Source organism: Leptonychotes weddellii, chromosome 1, assembly GCF_054177405.1.
Source record: "Leptonychotes weddellii isolate Sample4059 chromosome 1, ASM5417740v2, whole genome shotgun sequence".
NCBI classification, from domain to species: Eukaryota; Metazoa; Chordata; class Mammalia; order Carnivora; family Phocidae; genus Leptonychotes; species Leptonychotes weddellii.
Genome location: NC_138369.1, coordinates 78,282,040 through 78,301,981, shown reverse-complemented (window position 1 = coordinate 78,301,981; position 19,942 = coordinate 78,282,040).

Below are 19,942 nucleotides of genomic sequence, written 5' to 3'. Positions count from 1 at the left end.
CCAGCTCGAGCATCACGTCCTCCTGGCTGCTTCCGCTCTCAAATTCCCTGATGTTCCCCAGGACCCTGAAAGGGACGTACGGGGGAGACCTGCAGACTGAGCAGACATTAGTCCGTGGCTCTGCTGGCTTGACAGGGAGCAGCTGAGAAGATATAACCGGCCTTTTTGACTAGACAGAGGTGACTCCTTGTCCCCGTGTCGGGGTCACAAGTGGCCCTGAACACTGCCCGGACAGGAGCCCCTTAGTATGTTTTGGCTAGAGGGCCCACTCCCCTCCTTGTGGGCCAACCCCCCCCCCATTCATTGGAGGTAGGGGAGGATGAAAGGGACTCTGTGGGTGGAGTCTTGGGGTCAGAGAAGGAGAAGCAGAGCCTGAGGGCTGGGGCCAAGGTGGAAAGGAGGGGCTGGGCAGGCAGCTGTGGGTGTGTGAGCCCAGAACCGGCCCTGCAGGATGGCTGGCCCATGAGACAGGCCCCAGCACTGCCAACCACGTGGGGCCCGGGCAGCCCCAGCCGTGGGAACAGCTGGTGAGCCAAACTCCCTCCACCTCCAAGAGAGCCGCTCCTGCCTGGCTCTGCCAGCCCTGGGCTCCCTCCGGGAACAGGCCAGGGGCAGAGGTAGAGGCAGAGAGGAACCCGTTTTATCAGGACGATGTTCCCAGCCATGCCCTATGGTACTTGAGTCCCAGGAATGACTCACAGGGCTCGGACCCAGAGCACCGTGCTCACAGCCCGGTAAGGATGGGGGACAGGGAGCATTTGCTGCTTTCCCACCCCACGTCCAGCTGATGCCGCTCACCTTCTCAGACCACCCCTTCCACATTCGCTCATTCAGCAGGTATCCATTAAGCACCCACTGTGTGCCCGACACTGTTCTAGGTGCTGAGGAGATCATAAGGCAGACAAAATCCGTGCCCTTTGGAACTTGCATTCGAGCAGGGGTGGGATGGGAGAAGACAAGCAGGAAACCCGATACCTTTTGCAGACTGCGTCAGAACAATGTTTCTTAAACCCATGGTGGCAAAACGACAGTTTTGGTTTTTTTTCTAATCTACATCTAGGTTTCTGGGCAATGCAATTTGCTATAAATTCTATAGAATCTACAGATGCCACAGTACAGAAGCTCCTAAATCCTCACTCCCCATTTCTGCGCTCACGTCCTCGTGCGGTGCTGGTGCACACTGTGCCTGAAGGTGGTAAGAGCTTCGGGGGAAAGCAGAGGAGGGCAGGAGAGACCAGGTGGCAGGGCTGGGGGAGAGCTGCAATTTTAAAGGTGACATTTGAGCAAAGATCTGAAGGAAGTGAGGGAGAACGCCACACATGAGTCTGAGGAAGGTGCATTCAAGGTTTAGTAAAAAGTAGAGTTTTACAAATGTGGATTTTGACTTGTTGAGACCTTATTGCTAGGCGAGGGGCAGGGGGCAGGGAGCACTGTAAGGGGAGATGAAATGGGGATCCCTGGGCAGGGGAGGCCCCAAGGACCCTGAATCCTGCAGAGGCTGAAGCTCCCTGAGGTGGCTCCTGTGCCCGGGGTGGGCCTGGAGGGTTCCCTAAACCCTCAGAGCTCCGCGTGCCTCTCAAGCCAAGGCAGGGCCTCCCTGGAGCCACTGTGATCCTGAATGGGCACACAGTTTCCCTGAACCTGGTCTCCTCCCTCCTTTCTGAACCTTCTTTCTTCGTGAGCCAGCTTTCAGTACCTGATAAGAGGGTCACCCAGGACACCAGACACAGGCCACTCTCTTGGTAGAAAGACATTTTTTGCCATGCTCAGTGCATCGATCTCCAGCTTTTAGCCCAGGAGGTGGCTTGAGCCCTGTTCCTGTGTCCACAGAGGAACAGGGCCATGACCATAGAGAAAGTTCCATCCATCTGATTTGTTTCTGCATCTCATCCCAGCTAATTTGGCAAACTGGACACGTGGAGATTCCTTTCCCTTGTTGAACACACTTTCACACCCGCAAATGCATGCACAGTCATATACACACATTTCCACACCAAATACACACCCAGAGTCAAAATATACTCACGGGTTTGGCCACACGACATCTCCCTACAAACATGCGTCATGAACTTTCGGGTACACTAAAGTGGCCGTGGCCGTGCACACTTATACACACACACACACACACATACATGCTCTTGTGGACCCACACCCAAACCCACACCCACCATACACATACCCCCCCAGAAACACGCCCATGCTCCCTGCACATGGAGACTCCCCACCCAAGAGAGTTTCTATTTGGAGCAAACACACAGCAACCATGGTGAGTGGCAGATGGATGGGACAAAGTTCACTTATGTGTCCAGGTGTCTCCACCAACACAGCCAGAAGGAGCAAACAGCAGGCTCGGCCCCTTCCCACTAGGCCTTCAGGAGGGCAAGGCTTGGGTGGGGTCAGATTTGGGCAGGAGTATGGCAGAGCTCCTGGCTGCTGACTCAAGGCCCAGAGCAGAAAGCCTTGTGCATTCCCGACAAGTAGGTCACCGTGACGAGAAGTGCTGGCCCACCTGTCAGACCTAAGGTCGGTTGGAAAAAACTTGCGGAAAACCCAACCCTCATGGGCCCGCAGGTGTTCAGTAGGTGCTGCCTTTCATTCTAGTCCTTCCGTTAGGTCTACACAGCCCTGGGAAGCAGGTGTCGGGGGCAAGCACCCTTGCTGGGTGCAGTGTGTATAGAGGGGAAGCGGGCAACGGCTTCAGAGGGGCTGCAATAGGGGATGCAGGGGGGAGGCAGGTGGACATATCCCTAATATTGTTCGTATGGATTGCAGCTGTGTGTTAAGCACTGTGTGGGTGTTCCCATGTATGACCTTGCAGGATACAGTTGTGCACATTAGAGATTATTGCCTCCGTTTCACAGATGAGGAAGCTAAGTCTCAGAGGGCTTAACTAAATGACTCCAGATCCCCAACTAACAAGGGCAGAAGGAGGATTGGAGCCCAAGTCTGTCTGACTCCGGAGCTCAGACTCTTTCTACATCCCCCTGTGGAAGCTAAGACTTGCATTTTAAACTTCCACAAGCAAGAGGAGTCTAAGGAGATATGACAACTAAATGTACTATGGTATCTTATATGGGATCTTGCAACAGTAAAAGGACATTAGGGAAAAACTGAGGCTATCTGAATAAAGTATGGACTTTAGTTAATGATAACATAAGAATATTGGTTCATTCATTGTAACAAACGTACCCTACTAATTAAGATGTTAAAAATAGAGAAAACTGGGTGCAAGTACACAGGAATTTTTCGTATTATCTTTATAATAATTCTGCAAATCTAAAAGTGTCCTACAATAAAAAGTTGATTAAAAAAGAAAAAAATATATATTTACCAGAAGCAGGAGGCCACAGGTAACTTACATTCCAAGGTGCAGCCTGTGCCCAAGGCCTAAAGAGGCAGGGCCTCTGCAAAATGTCTCACCCCCTTGTCTCAAAATAAAAGGCCATTTTGGATTTTGTACCCCTGAGTTCCCATCCCTTGCACACCTGAAATACAGACATTCACTGCAGGGCTATTATATCCAAGGCCACCAGAATCCCCTTCCTCAATGGGACAAAGGGGCACTGAAGGCAGGCAGAGCCAGGCAGGAGGGCACAGAGCTCTGGGGCTCTGCAAACTGGCATGAATTGTTGGGGCCCAGCGGGGAGGTCTTGCCAGGTCTGCCTGCTCCCGCCTTGCAGTATGGCCTGGCCAAGCTGATACTCCCATTGGAATGCAGCTTCTGAGGTAAAAGTCTGGCACTTCCTCTGTTAAATGTATTTCTAGGCATTTTATCCTTTTTTGATACTATTATAAATGTAATTGTTTTCTTGATTTTATTTTAGGGCTGTTTATTGTTCGTGTACAGAAATAAAACTGATTTTTGAAATCAGAAAAGAAATTTAAATAACCATGCATCAGGCTGGCTTTTGACTCCCAGGGTCAGAACGATCCAGTCACAACACAAAGGCAGTGGCACAAGAGGGCACCATTGGAAGAAAGCTGGGCCTGGCCAGAGAGCGGGGGCAATGCGTCTGTCTGCCCGCTCTAAGAGCGGATCCCAGCTTCTTCCTTCCCCACGTGTTGGGAATTCCTCTCTGGATTCTGGCATCAGGCCTGAGCTCCTTATCTCCTCCACACTAGCCTTATCTGAGCAATCCAGTGAATCCACCAAGAACGTATGTGCTGCCCTTCCAGCAAGCAGGCTGTTTGCAGAGCTGGCCTTGGGCCCTTCGTTCCCAGGAAGCAGACCCAGCCCAGTGAGCTGGGCTAGGGCTCTGGCTGAAGTAGCCCCCAAGACCAGGACCAGCTGGGGCCCCTCCACCTAGGTGAGAGCAGCTGAGCACCTTCTGTGGAACCGCATTCCAGACCACCTCGCAGGCTCTACCAGCGGTACGGATTGCAGTGTGGTTTCGGCCACAGTTCACTGAGACCTTGAAGGAAATGGGAAAAAAAAAAAAAAAAAACAACAAAAACAGGAACAACAGAGGGAGAACCGAGGCATCAGGGGACATGAGGCATGAAGGGTGATGGAGAGTGGGGCCTGGCAGTGAGAAGGCCATGAATGACTATTTGCAAATTTTCATGGCTAGGGAAGGTGTCAAAGTTGTCTGTACAAGGATGTTCTTTATCGCAGTGTTTCTAACAGTGAAGACTTGAAAATAAGTTCAAGGTCCAGCCACAGGAGAGAGATAACTAAATTATGATTCAGCCATGCACGGGTAAAATCTGATGGCGGTAGGATGGGTGGTGAGAGGGAAGGGAGGAGGGGGGGGATGTGTTGGCAGAATACATAGGATGTTTAGGGCAGTGAAACTACAGTGGTGGCTACACGTCAATACCATTTGTCAAAACCCATAGAATATATACCACCAAGACTGAACTCTGATGTAAACTATGGACTTAGTGTGTTTATGATGTGTTCATAAACGTTCATCAATTATAACAAATGTACCCTTGTGGAGGGGGATGTTGACAAGGAGGAGGTTATGCATGCGGTAGGGCCAGGAGGCATCTGGGAAATCTCTGCAATTTCTTCTCAATTTTGCCGTGAACCTAAAACTGCTCTAAAATAATAAAGTCTTAAAAAAAAAACAAAACCCTGAAAGCTCACAGATTTTGTTTGGCTTTAAAGGAGAATGGGATTATTTGCCAACATTAAAAAGACTGAGAGGGGGCGCCTGGGTGGCTCAGTCGTTAAGCGTCTGCCTTCGGCTCAAGTCATGATCCCAGGGTCCTGGGATCGAGGCCCGCATCAAGCTCCCTGCTCCATGGGAAGCCCGCTTCTCCCTCTCCCACTCCCTTTGCTTGTGTTCCCTCTCTCGCTGTCTCTGTCAAATAGATAAATAAAATCTTTAAAAAAAAAAAAAAGATTGAGAGATTTTATGGAAAAAAATATCCAGATGTCCAGCTTCTCTTGAACCAGAAACTCCAGCAATTCTAGGCCCCCACATCCACTTGGTAAAACTCTGGCCAGAGTTAAGAAGGAGCTGCCTGCTCCCTTTAATGAAGAAGCCCTACAGGCGACTAAGGTTTCTACCTGGCCAAAGCCAACCGTGCAGTTTCACACAGTGTCTCTCAGATTTGGGTGTAGATCTCTTGGACACACTATTCTCTTACCTGAAATATTCTCCCCTTTACCCCCAACCCTCAGCCAGGCTAATTCATTTTTATCCTGTAGGAATTATATTAAATGTCACTTCTTCAGGGAAGACTTCCCTGTCTACCACAGAGTAGGTTAGGGCACTCTGTTTTATGTTCTCATTGCATCCTTGTACAACTCTTCACTGCTGTCACGGAAATATTTGTGACAGCTCTCCCTTACCGAAGAATTCCCCTTCATAAATTTGGAAGAAATAAGGAAATACAAAATGACCATTAGAATACCAGATCTCTGCAGACAAGAGCCACCCATGGATATTAAACTTAGTGGACAGAATGGCTAAAATTAACAACTCAGGAAACAACAGATGTTGGCAAGGATGCGGAGAAAGGGAAACACTCTTACACTGTTGGTGGGAATGCAAACTAGGTCAGCCACTCTGGAAAACAGTATGGAGGTTCCTCAAAAAGTTGAAAATAGAGCTACCCTACGACCCAGCAATTGCACTACTGGGCATTTACCCCAAAGATACAAATGTAGTGATCCGAAGGGGCACCTGCACCCCAATGTTTATAGCAGCAATGTCCACAATAGACAAACTACGGAAAGAGCCAAGATGTCCATTGACAGATGAATGGATAAAGAAGTCATGGTGTGTGTGTGTGTGTGTGTGTGTGTGTGTGTGTGTGTGCGCAATGGAATATTACTCAGCCTTCAAAAAGAATGAAATCTTGCCATTTGCAATGATGTGGATGGAACTAGGGGGGATTATGCTAAGCTAAATAAGTCAGCCAGAGAGAGACAAATACATTATGATTTCACTCCTATGTGGAATTTAAGAAACAAAACAGATGAACATAGGGGAAGGGAAGGAAAAATAAAATAAGAGGAAAACAGAGAGGGAGGCAAACCATAAGAGAACCTTTTTTTTTTTTAAGATTTTATTTATTTATTTGAGAGAGAGAGCACAAACGGGGTAAGGAGCAGAGGGAGAAGCAGACTCCCTGCTGAGTGGGGAGCCTGATGTGGGACTCGATCCTGGGACTCTAGGATCATGACCTGAGCTGAAGGCAGATGCTTGACCGACTGAGCCACCCAGGTGCCCACCATAAAAGACTCTTAACTATAGGAAGCAAACTGAGGGTTGCTGGAGGAGCGGTGAGTGGAGAGGTAGTAACTGGGTGAAGGGCATTAAGGAGGGCACTTGATGAAATGAGCACTGGGTGTTATATGCAACTGAGGAATCACTAAATTCTACCCCTGAAACTAATAATACACTGTATGTTAATTAATTGATTTTAAATAAAAGAAAAGAAAAAGAAAAAAATAAAGTTGGCAAAATTTTAAGAGGGAACATGATATTTGCATAGTCTCAAAGTATTCTCCCCCAAACAAATTTTTTATTAATGACAAAAGGGAAAATAGTAACTTTAGAGTGGAGAAACCTGGCAGATTTCGTCTAAGGCTAAGTGACCAAGATAACATTTCCAGTAGTAAGACATATTGACATCATGTACCTCCTGATATCATGCACTAAGAAGGGCAGGCCACTTCTGGGGCATCCTTTCTAATAATGCATAACCTCAATCTAATCATCATCAAATTAGGGCATCTTCTACAAAGTAACTGACCAGTACTCTTAAAAAGTCTCAAGGTCATGAAAGACTGAAGAATCGTCACAAATTGGAGAACACTAGGGAAACATGAAAACTAAATGTAAGATGAGACCCTGGATTAGATCCCAGAGCAGGGGAAAATATGCAAGTGGAAAAGGAAGTCCATACTGAGTAGTACTGCACCAATGTTAATTTCTTGGTTTTCAGAATTGGAATACAGTTGTGGAAGATGTTAATGTCTGGGGAAGCTGGGTGAAGGATATATGAGAACTCTGCATCATGTTTGCAGTTCCTCAGTAAGATGAAAATGGTCGCAAAATAGAAAATCAAAAGAGTGTTTGTGTAATTATTTGCTCGATGCCTGTGTCCCCTGCTAGGCTCTAAACTTCACAAGGACAGAGACTGTGACTACACTGTCTTTTCATCATTGCATCCTGGGGTTCCTTAAAATGTCTGACACGTAGTGAATATTCAACAAATATGTGCTGAATAAATACACTCGTGGCTACTGACACAGAAAGAATCCATGGCATAATTATTGAGTGGGAGTCACAGGGCACAAAACAGCACATATAGCATGTCAGTATTCATATAAATTAAGAGGCTGATGATTTACAAGCCAATGTTGACTGTAGTTGTCTCTGGAAGATCAAGTTATGGGTAATTTTTCTTTCTTCTTTTTACTTTATTATATTTTCTAAGCATATTTGCAGGTTCACAAACTGCTTTTATGGGCAGGAAACAAAGTGTGTGCTCACATACATACAACCACATCTGCATTTCAAAGAAAGCCAGAAGCATCATGCCTGACAGCCGGGGAGCCAGACCTCCAGAGCTGGAGAGAAGATGCGCATATCTGAGCCCTGGGCAGTGGTGACAGCTGCAGGCGCTGGGAGACGTGCCAACAAGGTGGGCTACCTCCCCTGTGCTTCTCAGCTTCTCCATTCCTCCAGCCAGCATTCTCTGAGCAAAGCTTTTGAACTAATGTATTAATTTCCTAGGGCTGCTGTAACGAATTGCCACAAACCAGGTGGCCTGCAACTACAGAAATTTATTCTCACTCTTCTGGAGGCTAGAAGTCTGAAATCAAGGTATCAGCAGGGCCAAGCTGCCTCCAAAGGCAGTAGGCGACAATCCTTTTGCTTCTTCTTAGCTCCTTGTGGCTCCTGGCAATCCTTGCCATTCCTTGGTGTATAGCTGTAGCACTCCCCTCCCCCAATCTCTGCCCCTGTGGTCACATGGCCTTCTTCCCTGTGTCCCCTCTGTGTCTCTGTATCCAGATCTCCCTCTTCCTTCTCTTATTAAGACATCAGCCACTGGATTTAGGACTCACTCTAACTCAATGACCTCATCTTAACTTGATTATATCAGCAAAGACCCTATTTCCAAATAAGGTCACATTCATGGGTGCTGGCTGCTAAGACTTGAACTGATCTTTTTGGGACACACAATTCAACCCACGACAACTAGGAACTGCCCTGTACCCATTATCTGTTACTGTGCAACCCACGACCTCAAAATTCAGCTGCTTAAAACAGCAACCATTTTACCCGCTCACAGTCCTGAGAGTCAGCCGTTTGGGCTGGGCTCAGCTGGGAGATTCTTCTGCTAGTCTCACCCGAGTCATTAATGTGGCTACAGTCTTCTAGTGGCTCTGCTGGAGCTGGCAGGTCCAAGAAGACCTTATTCATGGCTGGCTCTTGGTGCTGGCAGTAGTTAGGCTAGTGGACCCCAAGAAGGATGACACGTACCTCTTCATGTGATCTCTAGTGCTCCGGTGGGCTAGCCCAAGCATGTTCCCACGCAGCTTGGCAGATTCTGAGAGGACAAGAGCAAAGGCTGCAGGGCCTCTTGAGATCTAGGCTGCTGCATCCTAGCAGTCAAAGCAGGTCACAGGCAAGCCCAGATTCAGGGGTGGGGCAGTAGACTCCAGCCCTTCATGGAAGAAATAGCATAGTCACACTATAAGGGGTATACACATAGGGATGGGAGGAGTTACTGAACCTACTTTGCAAAGAGCCTACCGCAGGCCCCAAGTTCTGGGAGGAAAAGATGAATAGGTGCAGGCCTTGCCCTTAAGAAACAAGTGCAACTCTGCCGACAATGCACTGGAGAAAGTCCCTGTGTTAGAACAAAGGCAGTGCTTCCCCTGGTGCATGTGCTGGGAGGGAGTAGGAAGTGATAACTGAGCAGCCCCCTGGCCCACCAAATCCCAGGTCAAGGGCCCTCTCACCTTCATCTGCTTCTGAACAATGACCCCCATGCCCTGGGCCCTTGTGGCTCACCACAAGCTCAGATAACCATCACCAGGAATCATGGTCTAAATATACATCAAGGATGGCATGATCTCAAATCCCCAAAGAAGCAGCTATGTCCTCATGGGCAAAGCTGACAGAGGCAAGAGACGACTATTCAACAAGTTGGATACAGAAATGGGTTGGTACAGAAATGAGCTTGGAACTGAGCCTTGGCAGAGTCCCCTCTTCCCTCCCTCACAGGCCCACACTTGTCCTTTTCTCCAGACTGCCCACGAGAGGTCTAGCTGCCCATATCTAAGTGGGAGGAGAGCTTCCATGGACACACATATCATATGCCATAGGGAGGTGGAATTCTGGCTGCTTTTATTTACGGAGTGACTTTGAGCTGCTTTCCTCATCTGTGAAACATAGGGCGATAAAGGTTTGGTAAGAGTTAATGGGAATGATTTGCAAACACCTCAGAAGCTGTACCATTGTCTACAAGGACATATGCTACTCTTGGTTCATTCATTCAGTCAGTCAGTCATGCAATGTTTAACTTTGTTTTGTCTGCCCAGAGCGGCACCCTCCTCCTAGGATCTGCTCTTGACTTTTCTCCAACCATGTGCTCTGAATGGGAACTGCCATCTTCCTAGATGCCCTCCTCCTAGTGCCTGGTTCAAGGATGGGTGACTGGCTCAAGCTGGGCCAATCGGCGTTCTTCCCTGGGGGCTTTTTAATGTGAGAATGTGGAGGTGGCCGAGTTCCCCCAAAAGTTTGGAGCCAGAAAGTTCTGGAGTCATTGGTGGACATGTCCTTCACCACAAGGAAGAAGTAAAAGAGGGACAGGAAATGCAAGTGAATCCTGGAGCTGTGTCCATTGTTGGTTCCAGCTCCCTCTGAGACCCACTTACACCCTCCTCTTCCTGCAGTTATGAGACTTCTCCCCAAAAGATTTCTTTTTGTCTAAATGTGTAACCAAGAGAATCTTGACTAAGTTGATTTGTTCAATGTTTATTGAGCAATTCCCTTTGTCAAACCCTGGAGATACAAGAGAAAAGACCTGGATCTTCTCCTCTGGGAGATCATAGTCTGATGGAGGGGGCGGCATACAGGAGACAACAGGCAGTGTTGTGGGGGCTGCCACAGAGCAAGAATGCTCTACTTTGCTTGGGGGAGATGCCTACCCTGGGCCTTAGGCCTGTCGGTGAGTCTCCCTGACTATGGAGGAGGGTGAGGAGAAGATGGGGGACATTTTAGATAAAGCCTTAATAGAGTGTATAAAGACACAGGATGTGGATCAACACAGCCCCTCTGGGAAATAGAGGTTGTTCCCTGGGGCTGGAGCTCAGGTGGAGAAAAAGGCAGGGTCAGATCAGAAGGGCCTGGTGGACCAGGCTGTAGACCATGATTGGAGGGGGCAGTTGCTAAGGAGCGGGGTGCCTCCAGGGTCATCCTTAGCTGGTGCGAGATGCACCAGGTGAAGCCAAGGGCTGGCAGGACCACTCACAAGGTGTTAGGGTGGTTATTCAGTTTCCACTTAGAGCCTCCACCCTGCAGCTTGGCACATACATCTGGAGGTGGCCAGAAAGTGGCAATGGAGTTCAGCCATAGAGACAAGCTCAGCCTCCTCCAGCACCCTCATGCCTGGGCCCTGTTATCAGGACAATGGGGGCCAGTCCTTCTGTACATTCTGACCCCACAGAGCAGCAGGCACTGGCCAGCAGTCACATCAAGGTGGGCTGGGTATGCTGTAGGTACCGTGTCCTCTGCTTCCACGAAAGCCTAGAGCAGACTGCCCTGGCAACAAACACATCTGCTCACAACTTCAACAACGATAAGCGAGCCCTTTGCTTCACATGGAAAGGAGGCAGAGAACGCAGAGGGGAGGACCTCTCTGGAGGACCCTCAGCTGCATAGGACCAGAAGGGTGGTTTTCTTCTGGGGACCAGAGCCTTTCCTTGCAACTCAGCACACCAAGCAAAAAGGCCTTCACTCCAGGGGCAACCAAGAGGTCAGCCCAAGGGGACCCCATGATGGGGTCACAAGAACAGGTGGTCAGCTCAAGGCAATGGGACCGTCTGGACACATAGACCCAAAGTTACAATCAGGGATCAGTGAACATCACTGGGAGGAGACAGTATGAGCAGGTGGAGGGCATAGGTCAAATGACCAGAGTCTGTGAGGGCTCAAATATGTCCTCTGGACTCTCTGCCCCACAGAACCCTGTTTGCCCACCTAGCTCCCACAGCACCCCAATCAAGCTCCTGTGGTAACAGGTATGTCTGATGCTGTATGTTGTTTGTCCACCAGGCTGTGAGAGCCCCGAAGACAGGGCCTGCTGTTCACATTGCAGCCCTGGCTCTAGCCTAGCCTTGGCATGGAGCAGAGGCTGGGAGTGGGAGTTCTCAGTGAATAATGGACACTTCAGAAGCTCTCACAAGAGACTTAGGAGAACTAGCAGCAGGTGCTGGGCCAGCACAGCCCCAGAGACTGGAGGGCAGAGTCTCAGACAGGAGAGACAGGACATGCAGTGGATTCAGACCCAGAGAGGTTAATGGAGACTAGCTCTGGGAGGAGAGGAACGAGCAAGGCCAGGCTGCCCCCCAGCAGCGTCCCATCAGAAGACACCCAGAGCAGGGAGGACAGAGATTCAGGGAGATGATCCTGCAGGAGGGAGCCCTGCAGGGGCAGAGGGGATCCACAGGTGAGGGGGCTCAGGGCAGAAAATAGGGACCCAGGGGCCTGGGCCCCCATAGAAGAGCCCTAATGGGACCACATGACAGATGTCGGTCCTGGCCAGGACATCTCCCTAACACCCATGATGATCAAGGCCCCACATCCAGGCTCAGTGAACCCCAGGAGCAGGGGTGGCTGGAACCCATACTTAGGGAAGCTGGGGAAGCTGGCTCCTGGTAGAGCCAGGTGGCCTTTGTGTTCAGACAGGTGAGCACACTGCGGGAGCCTACAGGCTGAGGAGGGAGTTACTTGGGAGGGGGGCTGGCCTGTTACCATGGGATCCTCAGTGACCCGGTTAAGTGTGACATCTGAGCCCATTCAGCAGTGCACTGAGCTGGTGGGGGGCAGGGAGGAGGGAGCTGCGGGACTGCAGGAAGGAACTGAATGGGTTCACAAGCCCCTCTGCTCCCAAAGCAGCAAGTGAAGGATGAGCAGGACTTACTGGGTGCTGGGTGGCCTCTGAGTCCCAAGCACTGGAGCAGAGAGAAACAGAAAGTGATTTGCCAGAGGGGAAGAGTAAGAGGGAGGCCGGAGAAGGGGGATTGGGACCACATCCCACAGAGCCTCCCCAGGCTGAGGCCAGAGACCAATGCTGTCCTGCTTGCCCAGAGGGCACCAGGGAAGGACTGGAAGCAGGCAGTGGTGAGGGCAGTTTTGCATTTTAGGAGGAGCTGGAGACTCACTCTATCAGCCCCCACCATCCCCACCCCCAGGCCAACAGCACTAGGCACCACGGTATTTCTTAGGCACTCTGGCCTCAAGTTCCCAATAGTGACCTAGGGGGGGGCTAGGGGAGGTAGCCACAGCCCGGGCAGGCAAGTTGCCCATGGACAGCTCCACCCCTGGGGGCACCCACCCCAGCAGAGTCCCTGCTGGGCAGTGACCATGGGAGGGATCAGACCCAGGCTCACCTAGACCCTGGGCATGGGATGAAGCATGACTATCAGGCCTCAGGCCTCACCCAGTATGGAGTCCCCTTTAACAGCTCATTGGCTTCTGGAGGCACTGGGACTGGCCTGCAGGCCTACCCCATGCTGCCTGGCCCTCCCACCCTGGCTTCCCGTTGGGCTGGTCTGGCTGAGCTAGAAGGTCCTGGGGCCCCATTTCGGGCCCTGCCCTCATGTACCTGCATCAGTGCTGCTGCCTGCCTCCCACCTCAGGCTTAAGGAGGGGCCAGCAGGGCCTTGAATACCCACCAGCTACCCAGGGCTCCCTGATCCCATCACCTGTCAGGCAGTGTGGGCTGGGTTGTGCTTCTGAGCACCGTTCTCCCCCATCTCTCCCACTGCTCAGCATGTGCCAGGGATGTCAGACTCCCAGGACCCACCTCAGCTGAGGACCATACCACCACCCCCTTTGCACAGCCCTGGCTGACAGAAACCAAGAAGATGCTCAGGGTAGTGTTGGAGGGATCCCCAGCCCCTCCCCGTTGCCCCCACCCCACTTGCTCCTTATGACAAGGCCGAGCCATGGTCTGAGGCACTTCCTCCATGCTCCTGGGAAGGGGATTTTCACCCTGTGGGGCTGACGTGGGGACAGGTGATTCATCACTTTCAACAGCAGAAGGATGACACAGTCTACAGCTCCCTGCAGGAAGAAGGGAGGAAGGGAGAGGGACACCAGGAAAGAGCCCAGCAGGTGTGAGAGGGAATAGGGAACCACATGGCCAAGCATCATTTTCGGTACCTGCTCTGATACTGAGCCAGCGGCGGATGGTGTGGCAGCCCTGCCTTGCAGGAACTCAAGCTGGCTGGAAGCAGGTGATAAAACACTCATAGTATGTGGAACAGGTATTTCTGAAGTAGGAAGAGGAGGTTCTATAGGAACTCAGCAGAGACCCCTGACCTGGGAGGAGCCAGAAAACCTCACAGAGGAAGAGCGTCTCAGTTCAGGCCTACAGGTTGAACTGGCCAGTTAATAATAGGAAGTGAGGGCGCCTGGGTGGCTCAGTCGGTTAAGCGACTGCCTTCGGCTCAGGTCATGATCCTGGAGTCCCAGGATCGAGTCCCACGTCGGGCTCCCTGCTCGGCGGGGAGTCTGCTTCTCCCTCTGACCCTCCCCCCTCTCATGATCTCTCTCTCTGTCTCATTCTCTCTCTCAAATAAATAAATAAAATCTTTAAAAAAAAAAATTAAAAAAAAAAATAATAGGAAGTGAGAATGGAAGGCAGATGTCCAGGGTGAAGGCAGGGAGAGCAAGGTGTGGGGAAGGACCAGGCAGACGTTCCATGTGCTAGAGAGAGTAAGGCCAAGATGGCACGAACCCCAGGAAATTCCTGCTGCCTGGAAGGAGGCTCTTTGGTCAGATGGCCATTGGGTAGTTTGGGGGGGATGGTTTCTGCTAGGGCTCCTGGTCATGCTCCCCAGGATCATGCCCTTCAGAGTACTCACTCCTGCTTCTGTCCCATGAGCCCTGGACCATAACTCCAAGGCTAGAACCACAGGAGCATCTTGTTACATCTTCCTGGGACCCCCAGCCAAACCTGCATTTACTTTCCTGGACCACATAAGGGACTAATTTTGCAAATAGGCACCCTGAAGTTCAGAACATCCAAGGAACCTGCCTGACATTACGTGGCACATCAAGCACAGAGACGGTCCAAGCCTGTCCGATGCCAGAGCTCTGGGCGATGTTAATAGGTGTCACACACATACACAACAGGTTCCCTGGTCATGTAAACTTGGGAGGCTGGGTTAAACTCAAACAAGGACATTCCTGCATGACTTCTCAGGGTCTTTGATGTACTAACCAGTGATAGGAGATATACAGCATAGAGAGATTCCCAAATGCGTTTGGCCACGGCCATGGAATCCTTCTGCCCTTGCTGGAGCTGTTGTCTCCAAGGAACCCACCCAGGGGCCTGCTGGTCTGGATGGTAGAGTCAGAGACTGAGCTTTGGAAGCCTCCCTGCTTATACCTTGTGCACGCTCACCACAGTGCTGTTCTTGCATTTGGGAGGGTTGGTTCACTGGGGTGTTTTACATGAGCTTGGGTAGATGGAGAGGCCAGGCTCCCCTGACCCCAGCCTTCACAAAAGCCCTCTCCACTCTGTGCAAATTGCCTGTGGCCTTGGATCACCTGTCCATGGGTCAGGAAGGGAAACCCCAGGCAAAAGAGCTATTCCAGGTCACCAAAGGCACCAGCATGTTTGGGGAATGCTTCCGGGAAGTGGTGACACTTTCTCCATAGTCATGCTTCATCCCATGAGTGGGAGAAGCACAAAGGCACAAGGGAAGAGGCCACATTACAGGAAGCACCAAGGCCATTGGGACCAAATCTGGGAGGGGCAGGGAAAGGGAGCTGGTGCTGGTAGTGGAATCTTTGAAAGCTATCCAAAAGGGATTTGGACTTGAATCCAGGGGTATCAGAACCACAGAAGTTGCTTGAGACAACTTGAGTGACTTGATCAATCCACAAATAATTCCAGCCTAGAATCATTCCCAATCATTCCTTCCTCCCCGTGAGCTCACAGGACCTGCCCCCACCTCCCCACCACATGACTCAGTCACTGCCTGCGACCTCCCAACTCACCCCTGCTGGAGTGTACCAGCTCTGATCCAGCCCATGCCACTTCTTACCTCCTCCTCCCTCCCTGCCATCTCCTTGGCTTGGTGTCTCCCCTTGGTCCCCGCAGATGGCCTCACATTGCCCGAACAGAGAACCTTGCACGGGCTGCTTCCAGGGTTCTTCCCTTCGGAGCAGACCCCTCAGGGAAGCCATCTGCAGCCACCATCTCCCTGCTCACTAGGCGCCTCCCTCAACACATTTAAAGAACGGTAGTGACTCTGGCGTACCGAGCAGTGTCTAGGCATCAAGAAAACACTGGCGGTGGCCCCCTGCTCCAGTGAACACAGGATGGGCCTCTCTCCTCGGTCCAGTCTGCTCTCCATCTCAGCTTTCCTGGAGCCTGTCTCTGGCTCTCTGGGAAAGGGGCACATCAACCAGGCCAAGGACTGGCCCTCGTAGTCAGCCTGCCCAGGATTTTGGACACTTGTTTCACTTGCAATTGGCAGAAGCCAAAAGCCATCTGTGGGGAGAAGGTAGAGACAGAAGAAAGGAGTCTGACTAGGGGCATCAGACTGCAGTGACCTGCTGCCCCCACCCCATCCTTGGGATGGTTAAGGGTCCAGATGGCTGGGTTAAGACTGCTGTCCCCTCTGCCCTCAGGGCAGGGCTGGGACAGGGCTGGCTGCCTCCAGGCTCTGACTGACACATCCTTTCTTTCATGGGTTAGTCCTTTGATGTAGTGTCCTTCTCTTTCAGAGAGGTGGCTATTCCGATCTCAACTGGGGTCCTGGGGACAGGATCCTTTTACACAAGCCAGGCTCACACCCACCCCCAATACCAGACACCCTGGAGCACTCTTTCCTTGGGATTCTCTCTCCCTCGGCTTCCATGAAGGGACAGAAGCCTTAGAATCTCTTGAAATCTGCTGACTGATTCTCTGCTGGCATGCTAGGTATTTTTACAATTGTTCTAAAATCCCATTATCTCAGCCTTCTGAACAAGCTCAGTGACTCATCCTGGCTGAATCCATGACCAGCCACCAACAGGTCCGCAGCTGCCTTCCCTCACAGGTGTGACAGAGAGCCCTAGGGCAGTGGAAGAGATTTCTGGGTCTTCCACATACTCTCCTCTGCTGAGACCCAGGCCATGGGAAAAACAAAATGACAACAAAATTAGAAAGGAACGGTCTTGACCACATAGGATAATTGTCAACACTGAGTGGCGTTTCAAAGAAAAACAAAAGTAAAATTATAGGGTTGACGAACTGGGAGGAGCCCAAGAGATAATGTTGCTCCTTCTTTCTAGCCAGCACTTACCACATTAGTAATTTTACCCTTCTCTGTGTTATTATTTGCTTAATTCACTCAATAAATATTTACTGAGCACTCATGACAAGCCAGGCACTATTCTAGATGTAGCTTGGGCTACATTAGCCACAAAGCAAGATGCTGCTCTCTGGGTGCTTACATTCCGGGGGAGGAGAGGGAAAGACAGACAGACAACAGTAAATGATATTCATATCAAAGGAAAGGACAGAAAAGGTCAGAAGGTGCAAGTGCTAGGGAAAATGTTCAGAAGAGCAGGCTAAGCAATGCTGGGCTGGGGGCATCTCCAGCTTTCAGTAGAGGTAGCAGAGGGGACCTCTGGGGGAGCATGGCAGTGGAAGGCCTGTGGCAAGAAGAGGCCGGAGGCCAGTTGGCTAGAGCAGGAGGAGCAGAGGGGAGGGCGGCAGAACAGGGAAGGGATCATGTAGGGCCTGGTTCACTGTCACGACTCTGGTTTATATGAGGATGAAAGGCAGAGCACTGCAGAAGAGGGTAGTGACGTGATGGGACTTCACACCTGGCAGAGCCCCAGGAGGGCAGGGTCAGTCTGCAACTGCTAAGAGCTCAATAAATACAAAATACCAGTGAAATGAATGAATGAATGAGAGAATCCAAGACAGAGATTATGCCCATACCTTCCCAACGAGAAAGGACTGTGAATACTTCAGGACAAATATGTTTCCAATCTGGTCATTGTATTTGGATCAGAGATTCATGTCCTATATCCCTCAGGGAATTTTTCAAAGTCCTCATACCCAGACCCTTTCCCCGCAAATCCTGATTCCCACGTTGGGTGGGGCCCAGCATGAGTCTGTGAGTCTCACAAAAACCCACCCCCAAGCAAGAAACATCAATGTAGACAGACATTCCCAGATACTTCCAAATACTCAGCACCTGGCATCATAACCAGCCCCAGGGCGCGCATTAAATGAATGAATAAATGTTTTTTGACTGAATTCATGGGTGTCTTAAGTGCGTGAAGAGAGCTAATTAATTGTCCTTTTCCATTTTCAACTCAGATGTTTGGAATTGTGTAAAGAGCTTTCCAGAGAATGAGAGGCCAAAGGCCATTGCTGTCTGCTTTCCCCACCCCCACCGTCCCCCAAAACCTGCCATGCCACTACCTCTTCTCTGGGGCTCTTCCCTTCATTGGCTTCCACTTGATCTGCCCTAAGTGAGGAAGAGAGCACGGGGGTTGGGGGGAGAGTGCTATCGTTAGAGGGTCGCAGGGATTCGGAATGCAGATTGCCCTTCATAACCCAGCTCTGTTTCTGCAGAGCTTAGAGCAGGCACGGCCTCTCCGTGGATGAGAGGGGTGCTGGGAAATGAAACTTTACTAGACAGCCCCACACTCCGAAAGGAAGAGGGTGCTCGGCCTGGGGAGCGGAGGCTTGGAGAGAGGCAGCCATTCACTTCCCTTTCCTTACACAAAGGGTCCACCCACATTCCAGGGACAGGCAGATTCTTCCTGCAGGAAATGCTGGGGCTATGAGGACAGTCCTGTCAGCCCCTTCCCTTCTTGCTTCTCCCCATCTTGGCCAGCTGCCTCCCTCTGGAGCCTGGGGCCTCCGCTCAGGGCATCTGGGTCTCACAGATTCCTGGCCTCTTGCTTGCAGGTGTCGGCTGCCAGAGATTTTTGCATGTAAACAGTAAAGGGCCCCTTATTATCTTGACATAGTTGGAATAAGTACGGCCATTTTTTTTTCTCTTCCCAGAATTCAAAAAAGGCCAGAAATTCCACAAGGCTCTGACTCAACTCTATTTTCTCCTTCCTCTTGCTTTCCCACCTCTACCCTCATGACCTTGAAAGAGCAGCCCCAGGAGCCTGCACTTTGCCTCTGTCTGAGGTTGCTGCCATACGTGGTGGCCAGAAGGCATCCCCTAACCCAAGCACCCACTTTGCCCCACTGAGGCAGCAGCTCTGACCTACAGGAGAGTGGGTAGTGATTTGCTAAGGGCCCAGCACTCAAGTCAGGCAGCCCGTGTTTGAATCCCAACTCCTCCACTTATCAGCTCTGCAGCAAATGAGTTATGTCTCTGGCCCCTAGCTTCCTCATGTCTAAGATGGGTGTGTCACTGGTTTCTTTCTCTCAGGCGGACTGTGAGGATTAAGTGAGATAATGTGCAAAGAACAGATCACAAGCAGTAGCTCTAACTCCTGTAGTTTCATAAGCATTGAGCACCTGTCATACACCCACTACTGTAGAAGGTTCCAGGCCTTCAGAGACCACCTCATCGAAGAGATAGTCGAGAAAACAGAAGCTTTGGGCTACACGGGATAAAATGGTGTTCGAGACTGAAGGAAAGGCAGGAGTAACCCTTTGCAAGGAGATCGATATCACAGAGGAAAGAGACCCTTGCCAAGGTTTTGAAGGTTGAATAGGAGTCCTTTAGACAGACGAAGGGGAAAGGACATCACAAGTAGAGGAGACGGTACATCCCAAGACTCCTTGGAAGTCCAGGGTGTGGGAATCTAAAAGGGGAAGAGGACGAGGGTGACAGGGAAGCTCTCAAGACCAGCAGAGTCCCATCCTAGAAGGCCTTGGAGACCTCGCCAAGGAGAAGTCTAGACTTTTCCCTAGAGGCGCTGCCCTATAGTGCAGGGTTTCCTTTTAGGAAACTCTGGCTGTAGTAGGCAGGGTCAGGGGGCAGACACTGGAAAAGACAGAGGCTGGGTCAGAGCTGGAAGACAGATGCAAGAGAGTAGGGCAGCGACCCCCAAGCTTCAGTCATTCCCAATCCCAACTATTATTTATGTAATATTTCCCTTTATGTTAGCTCATTCTTTAACTCTTTATTATGTCTCTTCTGTTGTACCATTATAACGACTGCTTCATTTTTTTCCTAACATATATGTAAATCCTACTCTCTTAAAATGAAAAATGTATGTCCACTTGCCACTGGAAATCACCTCTTTGCCCACCAGGGGCACCTGCC